The sequence below is a fragment of the Leptidea sinapis genome, chromosome 19, assembly GCF_905404315.1.
Source record: "Leptidea sinapis chromosome 19, ilLepSina1.1, whole genome shotgun sequence".
Lineage (NCBI taxonomy): Eukaryota > Metazoa > Arthropoda > Insecta > Lepidoptera > Pieridae > Leptidea > Leptidea sinapis.
Window position 1 is genome coordinate 9,866,540 of NC_066283.1, and position 12,632 is coordinate 9,879,171.

Here is a 12,632-nt window from a genome sequence, read left to right on the forward strand (position 1 = left end):
GGGATCATTTTTAAATCCGAGATGGCCGCCGCTCAAAAGTATGATAACTAGATTATGGGTATCGTATCAGAGGTTCTCGAGGGTGCTGAGAACGATTTTGTGATCATTATTCAAAACCAAGATGGCCGCAGCACAAAATTATGATTTCAGCAATATGGATATCGTACCCGAGGTTCTCGAGGGTTCAGAGAAAGATTTTGTGGACAGTTTTCAAATCCAAGATGGCCGCCGCTCAAAATTATGTTTTCACCAATGTGGATATCGTGTCCGAGGTTCACGAGGGTGCAGAAAACAATTTTGGGATCAGTTTTAAGTCCGAGATGGCCACCGCTCAAAAGTATGATTACTAGATTATGGGTATCGTATCCTAGGTTCTCGAGGGTGCAGAGAAAGATTATGTGATCAGTTTTCAAATCCAAGATGGCCGCCGCTCAAAAGTATGATATCTTCATTATGGATATCGTATCAGAGGTTCTCGAGTGTGCTGAGAACGATTTTGTGATCATTTTTCAAATCCAAGATGGCCGCCGCACAAAATTATGATTTCAGCAATATAGATATCGTACCCGAGGTTCTCGAGTGTGCTGAGAACGATTTGGTGATCATTTTTCAAATCCAAGATGGCCGCCGCACAAAATTATCATTTCAGCAATTTGGATATCGTACCCGAGATTCTAGAGGGTGCAGAGAACGATTTTGTGGACAGTTTTCAAATCCAAGATGGCCGCCGCTCAAAAGTATGGTAACTTCATTATGGGTATCGTATCCCAGGTTCTTGAGGGTGCTGAGAACGATTTTGTGATCATTTTCCCAATCCAAGATGACCGCCGCTCAAAAGTATGATAACTACATTATGGGTATCGAAACCCAGGTTCTCGAGGGTGCTGAGAACAATTTTGTGATAATTTTTCAAATCCAAGATGGCCGCCGCACAAAAATATGATTTCAGCAATATGGATATCGTGTCCGAGGTTCTCGATGGTGAAGAAAACAATTTTGGGATCATTTTTAAATCCGAGATTGCCGCTGCTCAAAAGTATGATAACTAGATTATGGGTATCGTATCAGAGGTTGTCGAGGGTGCTGAGAACGATTTTGTGATCATTATTCAAATCCAAGATGGCCGCCGCAAAAAATTATGATTTCAGCGATATGGATATCGTACCCGAGGTTCTCGAGGGTGCACAGAAAGATTTTGTAGTCAATTTTAAAATCCAAGATGGCCGCCGCTCAAAAGTATGATAAATACATTATGGGTATCGTATCCCAGGTTCTCGAGGGTGCTGAGAACGATTTTGTGATCATTTTTCTAATCCAAGATGGCCGCCGCACAAAATTATGATTTCAGCAATATGGATATCGTACCCGAGGTTCTCGATGGTGCAGAGAACGATTTGGTGAACATTTTTCAAATCCAAGATGGCCGCCGCACAAAATTATGATTTCAGCGATATGGATATCGTACCCGAGGTTCTCGAGGGTGCAGAGAAAGATTTTGTGGTCAATTTTCAAATCCAAGATGGCCGCCGCTCAAAAGTATGATAACTACATTATGGGTATCGTATCAGAGGTTCTCGAGGTTGCAGAGAACGATTTTGTGATCATTATTCAATTTCAAGATAGCCGCCACACAAAATTATGATTTCAGCTATATGGATATCGTACCCGAGGTTCTCGAGGGTGCAGAGAACGATTTGGTGATCATTTTTCAAATCCAAGATGGCCGCCGCACAAAATTATCATTTCAGCAATTTGGATATCGTACCCGAGATTCTCGAGGGTGCAGAGAACGATTTTGTGGACGGTTTTCAAATCCAAGATGGCCGCCACTCAAAAGTATGATAACTACATTATGGGTATCGAAACCCAGGTTTTCGAGGGTGCTGAGAACGATTTTGTGAGCATTTTTCCAATCCAAGATGGCCGCCGCTCAAAAGTATGATAACTACATTATGGGTATCGAAACCCAGGTTCTCGAGGGTGCTGAGAACAATTTTGTGATAATTTTTCAAATCCAAGATGGCCGCCGCACAAAAATATGATTTCAGCAATATGGATATCGTGTCCGAGGTTCTCGAGGGTGAAGAAAACAATTTTGGGATCATTTTTAAATCCAAGATGGCCGCCGCTCAAAAGTATGATAACTACATTATGGGTATCGAAACCCAGGTTCTCGAGGGTGCTGAGAACGATTTTGTGATCATTATTCAAATCCAAGATGGCCGCCGCACAAAATTATGATTTCAGCAATATGGATATCGTACCCGAGGTTCTCGAGGGTGCAGAGAAAGATTTTGTGGACAGTTTTCAAATCCAAGATGGCCGCCGCTCAAAAGTATGATAACTACATTATGGGTATCGTATCAGAGGTTCTCAAGGGTGCAGAGAACGATTTGGTGAACATTTTTCAAATCCAAGATGGCCGCCGCACAAAATTATGATTTCAGCGATATGGATATCGTACCCGAGGTTCTCGAGGGTGCAGAGAAAGATTTTGTGGTCAATTTTCAAATCCAAGATGGCCGCCGCTCAAAAGTATGATAACTACATTATGGGTATCGTATCAGAGGTTCTCAAGGGTGCTGAGAACGATCTTGTGATTATTTTTCAAATACAAGATGGCCGCCGCACAAAATTATGATTTCAGCTATATGGATATCGTACCCGAGGTTCTCGAGGGTGCAGAGAACGATTTGGTGATCATTTTTCAAATCCAAGATGGCCGCCGCACAAAATTATCATTTCAGCAATTTGGATATCGTACCCGAGATTCTCGAGGGTGCAGAGAACGATTTTGTGGACAGTTTTCAAATCCAAGATGGCCGCCACTCAAAAGTATGATAACTACATTATGGGTATCGAAACCCAGGTTTTCGAGGGTGCTGAGAACGATTTTGTGAGCATTTTTCCAATCCAAGATGGCCGCCGCTCAAAAGTATGATAACTACATTATGGGTATCGAAACCCAGGTTCTCGAGGGTGCTGAGAACAATTTTGTGATAATTTTTCAAATCCAAGATGGCCGCCGCACAAAAATATGATTTCAGCAATATGGATATCGTGTCCGAGGTTCTCGAGGGTGAAGAAAACAATTTTGGGATCATTTTTAAATCCAAGATGGCCGCCGCTCAAAAGTATGATAAATACATTATGGGTATCGTATCCCAGGTTCTCGAGGGTGCTGAGAACGATTTTGTGATCATTTTTCTAATCCAAGATGGCCGCCGCACAAAATATGATAACTACATTATGGGTATCGAAACCCAGGTTCTCGAGGGTGCTGAGAACGATTTTGTGATCATTATTCAAAACCAAGATGGCCGCCGCACAAAATTATGATTTCAGCGATATGGATATCGTACCCGAGGTTCTCGAGGGTGCAGAGAAAGATTTTGTGGTCAATTTTCAAATCCAAGATGGCCGCCGCTCAAAAGTATGATAACTACATTATGGGTATCGTATCAGAGGTTCTCAAGGGTGCTGAGAACGATCTTGTTATTATTTTTCAAATCCAAGATGGCCGCCACACAAAATTATGATTTCAGCTATATGGATATCGTACCCGAGGTTCTCGAGGGTGCAGAGAACGATTTGGTGATCATTTTTCAAATCCAAGATGGCCGCCGCACAAAATTATCATTTCAGCAATTTGGATATCGTACCCGAGATTCTCGAGGGTGCAGAGAACGATTTTGTGGACGGTTTTCAAATCCAAGATGGCCGCCACTCAAAAGTATGATAACTACATTATGGGTATCGAAACCCAGGTTTTCGAGGGTGCTGAGAACGATTTTGTGAGCATTTTTCCAATCCAAGATGGCCGCCGCTCAAAAGTATGATAACTACATTATGGGTATCGAAACCCAGGTTCTCGAGGGTGCTGAAAACAATTTTGTGATAATTTTTCAAATCCAAGATGGCCGCCGCACAAAAATATGATTTCAGCAATATGGATATCGTGTCCGAGGTTCTCGAGGGTGAAGAAAACAATTTTGGGATCATTTTTAAATACGAGATGGCCGCCACTCAAAAGTATGATAACTACATTATGGGTATCGTATCAGAGGTTCTCGAGGGTGCTGAGAACGATTTTGTGATCATTATTCAAATCCAAGATGGCCGCCGCACAAAATAATGATTTCAGCAATATGGATATCGTACCCGAGGTTCTCGAGGGTGCAGCGAAAGATTTTGTGGACAGTTTTCAAATCCAAGATGGCCGCCGCTCAAAAGTATGATAACTACATTATGGGTATCGTATCAGAGGTTCTCAAGGGTGCAGAGAACGATTTGGTGAACATTTTTCAAATCCAAGATGGCCGCCGCACAAAATTATGATTTCAGCGATATGGATATCGTACCCGAGGTTCTCGAGGGTGCAGAGAAAGATTTTGTGGTCAATTTTCAAATCCAAGATGGCCGCCGCTCAAAAGTATGATAACTACATTATGGGTATCGTATCAGAGGTTCTCAAGGGTGCTGAGAACGATCTAGTGATTATTTTTCAAATCCAAGATGGCCGCCACACAAAATTATGATTTCAGCTATATGGATATCGTACCCGAGGTTCTCGAGGGTGCAGAGAACGATTTGGTGATCATTTTTCAAATCCAAGATGGCCGCCGCACAAAATTATCATTTCAGCAATTTGGATATCGTACCCGAGATTCTCGAGGGTGCAGAGAACGATTTTGTGGACGGTTTTCAAATCCAAGATGGCCGCCACTCAAAAGTATGATAACTACATTATGGGTATCGAAACCCAGGTTTTCGAGGGTGCTGAGAACGATTTTGTGAGCATTTTTCCAATCCAAGATGGCCGCCGCTCAAAAGTATGATAACTACATTATGGGTATCGAAACCCAGGTTCTCGAGGGTGCTGAGAACAATTTTGTGATAATTTTTCAAATCCAAGATGGCCGCCGCACAAAAATATGATTTCAGCAATATGGATATCGTGTCCGAGGTTCTCGAGGGTGAAGAAAACAATTTTGGGATCATTTTTAAATCCAAGATGGCCGCCGCTCAAAAGTATGATATCTACATTATGGGTATCGAAACCCAGGTTCTCGAGGGTGCTGAGAACGATTTTGTGATCATTATTCAAATCCAAGATGGCCGCCGCACAAAATAATGATTTCAGCAATATGGATATCGTACCCGAGGTTCTCGAGGGTGCAGCGAAAGATTTTGTGGACAGTTTTCAAATCCAAGATGGCCGCCGCTCAAAAGTATGATAACTACATTATGGGTATCGTATCAGAGGTTCTCAAGGGTGCAGAGAACGATTTGGTGAACATTTTTCAAATCCAAGATGGCCGCCGCACAAAATTATGATTTCAGCGATATGGATATCGTATCCTATGTTCTCGAGGGTGCAGAGAAAGATTTGGTGATCATTTTTCAAATCCAAGATGGCCGCCGCACAAAATAATGATTTCAGCGATATGGATATCGTACCCGAGCTTCTCAATGTGCAGAGAAAGATTTTGTGGTCAATTTTCAAATCCAAGATGGCCGCCGCTCAAAAGTAAGATAAATAAATTATGGGTATCGTATCGCAGGTTCTCGAGGGTGCTGAGAACGATTTTGTGATCATTTTTCTAATCCAAGATGGCCGCCGCACAAAATTATCATTTCAGCAATTTGGATATCGTACCCGAGATTCTAGAGGGTGCAGAGAACGATTTTGTGGACAGTTTTCAAATCCAAGATGGCCGCCGCTCAAAAGTATGATAACTACATTATGGGTATCGTATCAGAGGTTCTCAAGGGTGCAGAGAACGATTTGGTGAACATTTTTCAAATCCAAGATGGCCGCCGCACAAAATTATGATTTCAGCGATATGGATATCGTACCCGAGGTTCTCGAGGGTGCAGAGAAAGATTTTGTGGTCAATTTTCAAATCCAAGATGGCCGCCGCTCAAAAGTATGATAACTACATTATGGGTATCGTATCAGAGGTTCTCAAGGGTGCTGAGAACGATCTTGTGATTATTTTTCAAATCCAAGATGGCCGCCACACAAAATTATGATTTCAGCTATATGGATATCGTACCCGAGGTTCTCGAGGGTGCAGAGAACGATTTGGTGATCATTTTTCAAATCCAAGATGGCCGCCGCACAAAATTATCATTTCAGCAATTTGGATATCGTACCCGAGATTCTCGAGGGTGCAGAGAACGATTTTGTGGACGGTTTTCAAATCCAAGATGGCCGCCACTCAAAAGTATGATAACTACATTATGGGTATCGAAACCCAGGTTTTCGAGGGTGCTGAGAACGATTTTGTGAGCATTTTTCCAATCCAAGATGGCCGCCGCTCAAAAGTATGATAACTACATTATGGGTATCGAAACCCAGGTTTTCGAGGGTGCTGAGAACGATTTTGTGAGCATTTTTCCAATCCAAGATGGCCGCCGCTCAAAAGTATGATAACTACATTATGGGTATCGAAACCCAGGTTCTCGAGGGTGCTGAGAACAATTTTGTGATAATTTTTCAAATCCAAGATGGCCGCCGCACAAAAATATGATTTCAGCAATATGGATATCGTGTCCGAGGTTCTCGAGGGTGAAGAAAACAATTTTGGGATCATTTTTAAATACGAGATGGCCGCCACTCAAAAGTATGATAACTACATTATGGGTATCGTATCAGAGGTTCTCAAGGGTGCAGAGAACGATTTGGTGAACATTTTTCAAATCCAAGATGGCCGCCGCACAAAATTATGATTTCAGCGATATGGATATCGTACCCGAGGTTCTCGAGGGTGCAGAGAAAGATTTTGTGGTCAATTTTCAAATCCAAGATGGCCGCCGCTCAAAAGTATGATAACTACATTATGGGTATCGTATCAGAGGTTCTCAAGGGTGCTGAGAACGATCTTGTGATTATTTTTCAAATCCAAGATGGCCGCCACACAAAATTATGATTTCAGCTATATGGATATCGTACCCGAGGTTCTCGAGGGTGCAGAGAACGATTTGGTGATCATTTTTCAAATCCAAGATGGCCGCCGCACAAAATTATCATTTCAGCAATTTGGATATCGTACCCGAGATTCTCGAGGGTGCAGAGAACGATTTTGTGGACGGTTTTCAAATCCAAGATGGCCGCCACTCAAAAGTATGATAACTACATTATGGGTATCGAAACCCAGGTTTTCGAGGGTGCTGAGAACGATTTTGTGAGCATTTTTCCAATCCAAGATGGCCGCCGCTCAAAAGTATGATAACTACATTATGGGTTTCGAAACCCAGGTTCTCGAGGGTGCTGAGAACAATTTTGTGATAATTTTTCAAATCCAAGATGGCCGCCGCACAAAAATATGATTTCAGCAATATGGATATCGTGTCCGAGGTTCTCGAGGGTGAAGAAAACAATTTTGGGATCATTTTTAAATCCAAGATGGCCGCCGCTCAAAAGTATGATAAATACATTATGGGTATCGTATCCCAGGTTCTCGAGGGTGCTGAGAACGATTTTGTGATCATTTTTCTAATCCAAGATGGCCGCCGCACAAAATATGATAACTACATTATGGGTATCGAAACCCAGGTTCTCGAGGGTGCTGAGAACGATTTTGTGATCATTATTCAAAACCAAGATGGCCGCAGCACTAAATTATGATTTCAGCAATATGGATATCGTACCCGAGGTTCTCGAGGGTGCACAAAAAGATTTTGTGGACAGTTTTCAAATCCAAGATGGCCGACGCTCAAAATTATGTTTCCACCAATGTGGATATCGTGTCTGAGGTTCACGAGGGTGCAGAAAACAATTTTGGGATCAGTTTTAAATCCCAGATGGCCACCGCTCAAAAGTATGATTACTAGATTAAGGGTATCGTATCCTAGGTTCTCGAGGGTGCAGAGAAAGATTATGTGATCAGTTTTCAAATCCAAGATGGCCGCCGCTCAAAAGTATGATATCTTCATTATGGATATCGTATCCAAGGTTCTCGAGGGTGCTGAGAACGATTTTGTGATCATTTTTCCAATCCAAGATGGCCGCCGCTCAAAAATATGATAACTTCATTATGGGTATCGAAACCCAGGTTCTCGAGGGTGCTGAGAACAATTTTGTGATAATTTTTCAAATCCAAGATGGCCGCCGCTCAAAAGTATGATAACTAGATTATGGGTATCGTATCAGAGGTTCTCGAGGGTGCTGAGAACGATTTTGTGATCATTATTCAAAACCAAGATGGCCGCCGCACAAAATTATGATTTCAGCAATATGGATATCGTACCCGAGGTTCTCGAGGGTGCAGAGAAAGATTTTGTGGACAGTTTTCAAATCCAAGATGGCCGCCGCTCAAAATTATGTTTTCACCAATGTGGATATCGTGTCCGAGGTTCACGAGGGTGCAGAAAACAATTTTGGGATCAGTTTTAAATCCGAGATGGCCACCGCTCAAAAGTATGATTACTAGATTAAGGGTATCGTATCCTAGGTTCTCGAGGGTGCTGAGAACGATTTTGTGATCATTATTCAAATCCAAGATGGCCGCCGCACAAAATAATGATTTCAGCAATATGGATATCGTGTCCGTGGTTCTCGAGGGTGAAGAAAACAATTTTGGGATCATTTTTAAATCCAAGATGGCCGCCGCTCAAAAGTATGATAACTAGATTATGGGTATCGTATCAGAGGTTCTCGAGGGTGCTGAGAACGATTTTGTGATCATTATTCAAAACCAAGATGGCCGCCGCACAAAATTATGATTTCAGCAATATGGATATCGTACCCGAGGTTCTCGAGGGTGCAGAGAAAGATTTTGTGGACAGTTTTCAAATCCAAGATGGCCGCCGCTCAAAATTATGTTTTCACCAATGTGGATATCGTGTCCGAGGTTCACGAGGGTGCAGAAAACAATTTTGGGATCAGTTTTAAATCCGAGATGGCCACCGCTCAAAAGTATGATTACTAGATTAAGGGTATCGTATCCTAGGTTCTCGAGGGTGCTGAGAACGATTTTGTGATCATTATTCAAAACCAAGATGGCCGCAGCACTAAATTATCATTTCAGCAATTTGGATATCGTACCCGAGATTCTCGAGGGTGCAGAGGACGATTTTGTGTACAGTTTTAAAATCCAAGAAGGCCGCCGCTCAAAAGTATGATAACTACATTATGGGTATCGTATCCCAGGTTCTCGAGGGTAATGAGAACGATTTTGTGATCATTTTTCCAATCCACGATGGCCGCCGCACAAAATTATGTTTTCACCAATGTGGATATCGTGTACGAGGTTCTTGAGGGTGCAGAAAACAATTTTGGGATCATTTTTAAATCCGAGATGGCCGTCGCTCAAAATTATGATAACTAGATTATGGGTATCGTATCCTAGGTTCTGTAGGGTGCAAAGAAAGATTTTGTGATCAGTTTTCAAACACAAGATGGCCGCCGCTCAAAAGTATGATAACTACATCATTGGTATCGTATACGAGGTTCTCGAGGGTGCTGAGAACGATTTCGTGATCATTTTTCTAATCGAAGATGGCCGCCGCACAAAATTATGTTTTCACCAATGTGGATATCGTGTCCGAGGTTCTTGAGGGTGCAGAATACAATTTTGGGATCATTTTTAAATCCGAGATGGCCGCCGCTCAAAAGTATGATAACTAGATTATGGGTATCGTATCCTAGGTTCTCGAGGGTGCAAAGAAAGATTATGTGATCAGTTTTCAAATCCAAGATGGCAGCCGCTCAAAAGTATGATAACTAGATTATGGGTATCGTATCCTAGGTTCTCGAGGGTGCTGAGAACGATTTTGTAATCATTTTTCAAATCCAAGATGGCCGCCGCACAAAATTATGATTTCAGCAATATGGATATCGTGTCCGAGATTCTCAAGGGTGCCGAGAACAATTCTGTGATCATTTTTGAAATCCAAGAGGGCTGCCGCAAACAATAATGTTTTCAGCAATATGGATATCGTGTCTGAGGTTCTCGAGGGTGCAGAAAATAATTTTGGAATCATTTTTAAGTCCAAAATGGCCGCTGCTCAAAAATATGATAACTAGATTATGGGTTTCGTATCCTATGTTCTCGAGGGTGCAGAGAAAGATTTGGTGATCATTTTTCAAATCCAAGATGGCCGCCGCACAAAATAATGATTTCAGCGATATGGATATCGTACCCGAGCTTCTCAATGTGCAGAGAAAGATTTTGTGGTCAATTTTCAAATCCAAGATGGCCGCCGCTCAAAAGTAAGATAAATAAATTATGGGTATCGTATCGCAGGTTCTCGAGGGTGCTGAGAACGATTTTGTGATCATTTTTCTAATCCAAGATGGCCGCCGCACAAAATTATGATTTCAGCAATATGGATATCGTACCCGAGATTCTCGAGGGTGCAGAGAATGATTTGGTGAACATTTTTCAAATCCAAGATGGCCGCCGCACAAAATAATGATTTCAGCGATATGGATATCGTACCCGAGGTTCTCAATGTGCAGAGAAAGATTTTGTGGTCAATTTTCAAATCCAAGATGGCCGCCGCTCAAAAGTATGACAACTACATTATGGGTATCGTATCCCAGGTTCTTGAGGGTGCTGAGAAAAATTTTGTGATCATTTTTAAATACAAGATGGCTGCCGCACAAAATTATGATTTCAGCAATATGGATATCGTACCCGAGGTTCTCGAGGGTGCAGAGAAAGATTTTGTGGTCAGTTTTCAAATCCAAGATGGCCGCCGCTCAAAAGTATGATAACTACATTTTGGGTATCGTATCCCAGGTTCTCGAGGAAGCTGAGAACAATTTTTTGATCATATTTCAAATCCAAGATGGCCGCCGCACAAAATTATGATAACTAGATTATGGGTATCGTATCCTAGGTTCTCGAGGGTGCTGAGATCGATTTTGTGATCAATTTTCTAATCCAAGATGGCCGCCGTACAAAATTATGTTTTCACCAATGTGGATATCGTGTCCGAGGTTCTCGAGGGTGCAGAAAACAATTTTGGGATCAGTTTTAAATCCGAGATGGCCACCGCTCCAAAGTATTATAACTAGATAATGGGTATCGTATCCTAAATTTCTCGAGGGTGCAGAGAAAGATTATGTGATCAGTTTTCAAATCCAAGATGGCCGCCGCTCAAAAGTATGATATCTTCATTATGGATATCGTATCAGAGGTTCTCAAGGGTGCTGAGTACGATTTTGTGATTATTTTTCAAATCCAAGATGGCCGCCACACAAAATTATGATTTCAGCTAAAAGGATATCGTAACCGAGGTTCTCGAGGGTGCAGAGAACGATTTGGTGATCATTTTTCGAATCCAAGATGGCCGCCACCCAAAAGAATGATAACTACATTATGGGTATCGTATCCCAGGTTCTCGAGGGTGCTGAGAACGATTTTGTGATCATTTTTCCAATCCAAGATGGCCGCCGCTCAAAAGTATGATAACTACATTATGGGTATCGAAACCCAGGTTCTCGAGGGTGCTGAGAACAATTTTGTGATAATTTTTCAAATCCAAGATGGCCGCCGCACAAAAATATGATTTCAGCAATATGGATATCGTGACCGAGGTTCTCGAGGGTGAAGAAAACAATTTTGGGATCATTTTTAAATACGAGATGGCCGCCACTCAAAAGTATGATAACTACATTATGGGTATCGTATCAGAGGTTCTCAAGGGTGCTGAGAACGATTTTGTGATCATTATTCAAAACCAAGATGGCCGCAGCACTAAATTATCATTTCAGCAATTTGGATATCGTACCCGAGATTCTCGAGGGTGCAGAGGACGATTTTGTGTACAGTTTTAAAATCCAAGAAGGCCGCCGCTCAAAAGTATGATAACTACATTATGGGTATCGTATCCCAGGTTCTCAAGGGTGCTGAGAACGATTTTGTGATCATTTGTCCAATCCACGATGGCCGCCGCACAAAATTATGTTTTCACCAATGTGGATATCGTGTACGAGGTTCTTGAGGGTGCAGAAAACAATTTTGGGATCATTTTTAAATCCGAGATGGCCGTCGCTCAAAATTATGATAACTAGATTATGGGTATCGTATCCTAGGTTCTGTAGGGTGCAAAGAAAGATTTTGTGATCAGTTTTCAAACACAAGATGGCCGCCGCTCAAAAGTATGATAACTACATCATTGGTATCGTATCAGAGGTTCTCGAGTGTGCTGAGAACCATTTTGTGATCATTTTTCAAATCCAAGATGGCCGCCGCACAAAAATATGATTTCAGCAATATGGATATCGTGTCCGAGGTTCTCGAGGGTGCTGAGAACGATTTCGTGATCATTTTTCTAATCGAAGATGGCCGCCGCACAAAATTATGTTTTCACTAATGTGGATATCGTGTCCGAGGTTCTTGAGGGTGCAGAATACAATTTTGAGATCATTTTTAAATCCGAGATGGCCGCCGCTCAAAAGTATGATAACTAGATTATGGGTATCGTATCCTAGGTTCTCGAGGGTGCAAAGAAAGATTATGTGATCAGTTTTCAAATCCAAGATGGCAGCCGCTCAAAAGTATGATAACTACATAATGGATATGGTATCAGAGGTTCTCGAGTGTGCTGAGAACCATTTTGTGATCATTTTTCAAATCCAAGATGGCCGCCGCACAAAAATATGATTTCAGCAATTT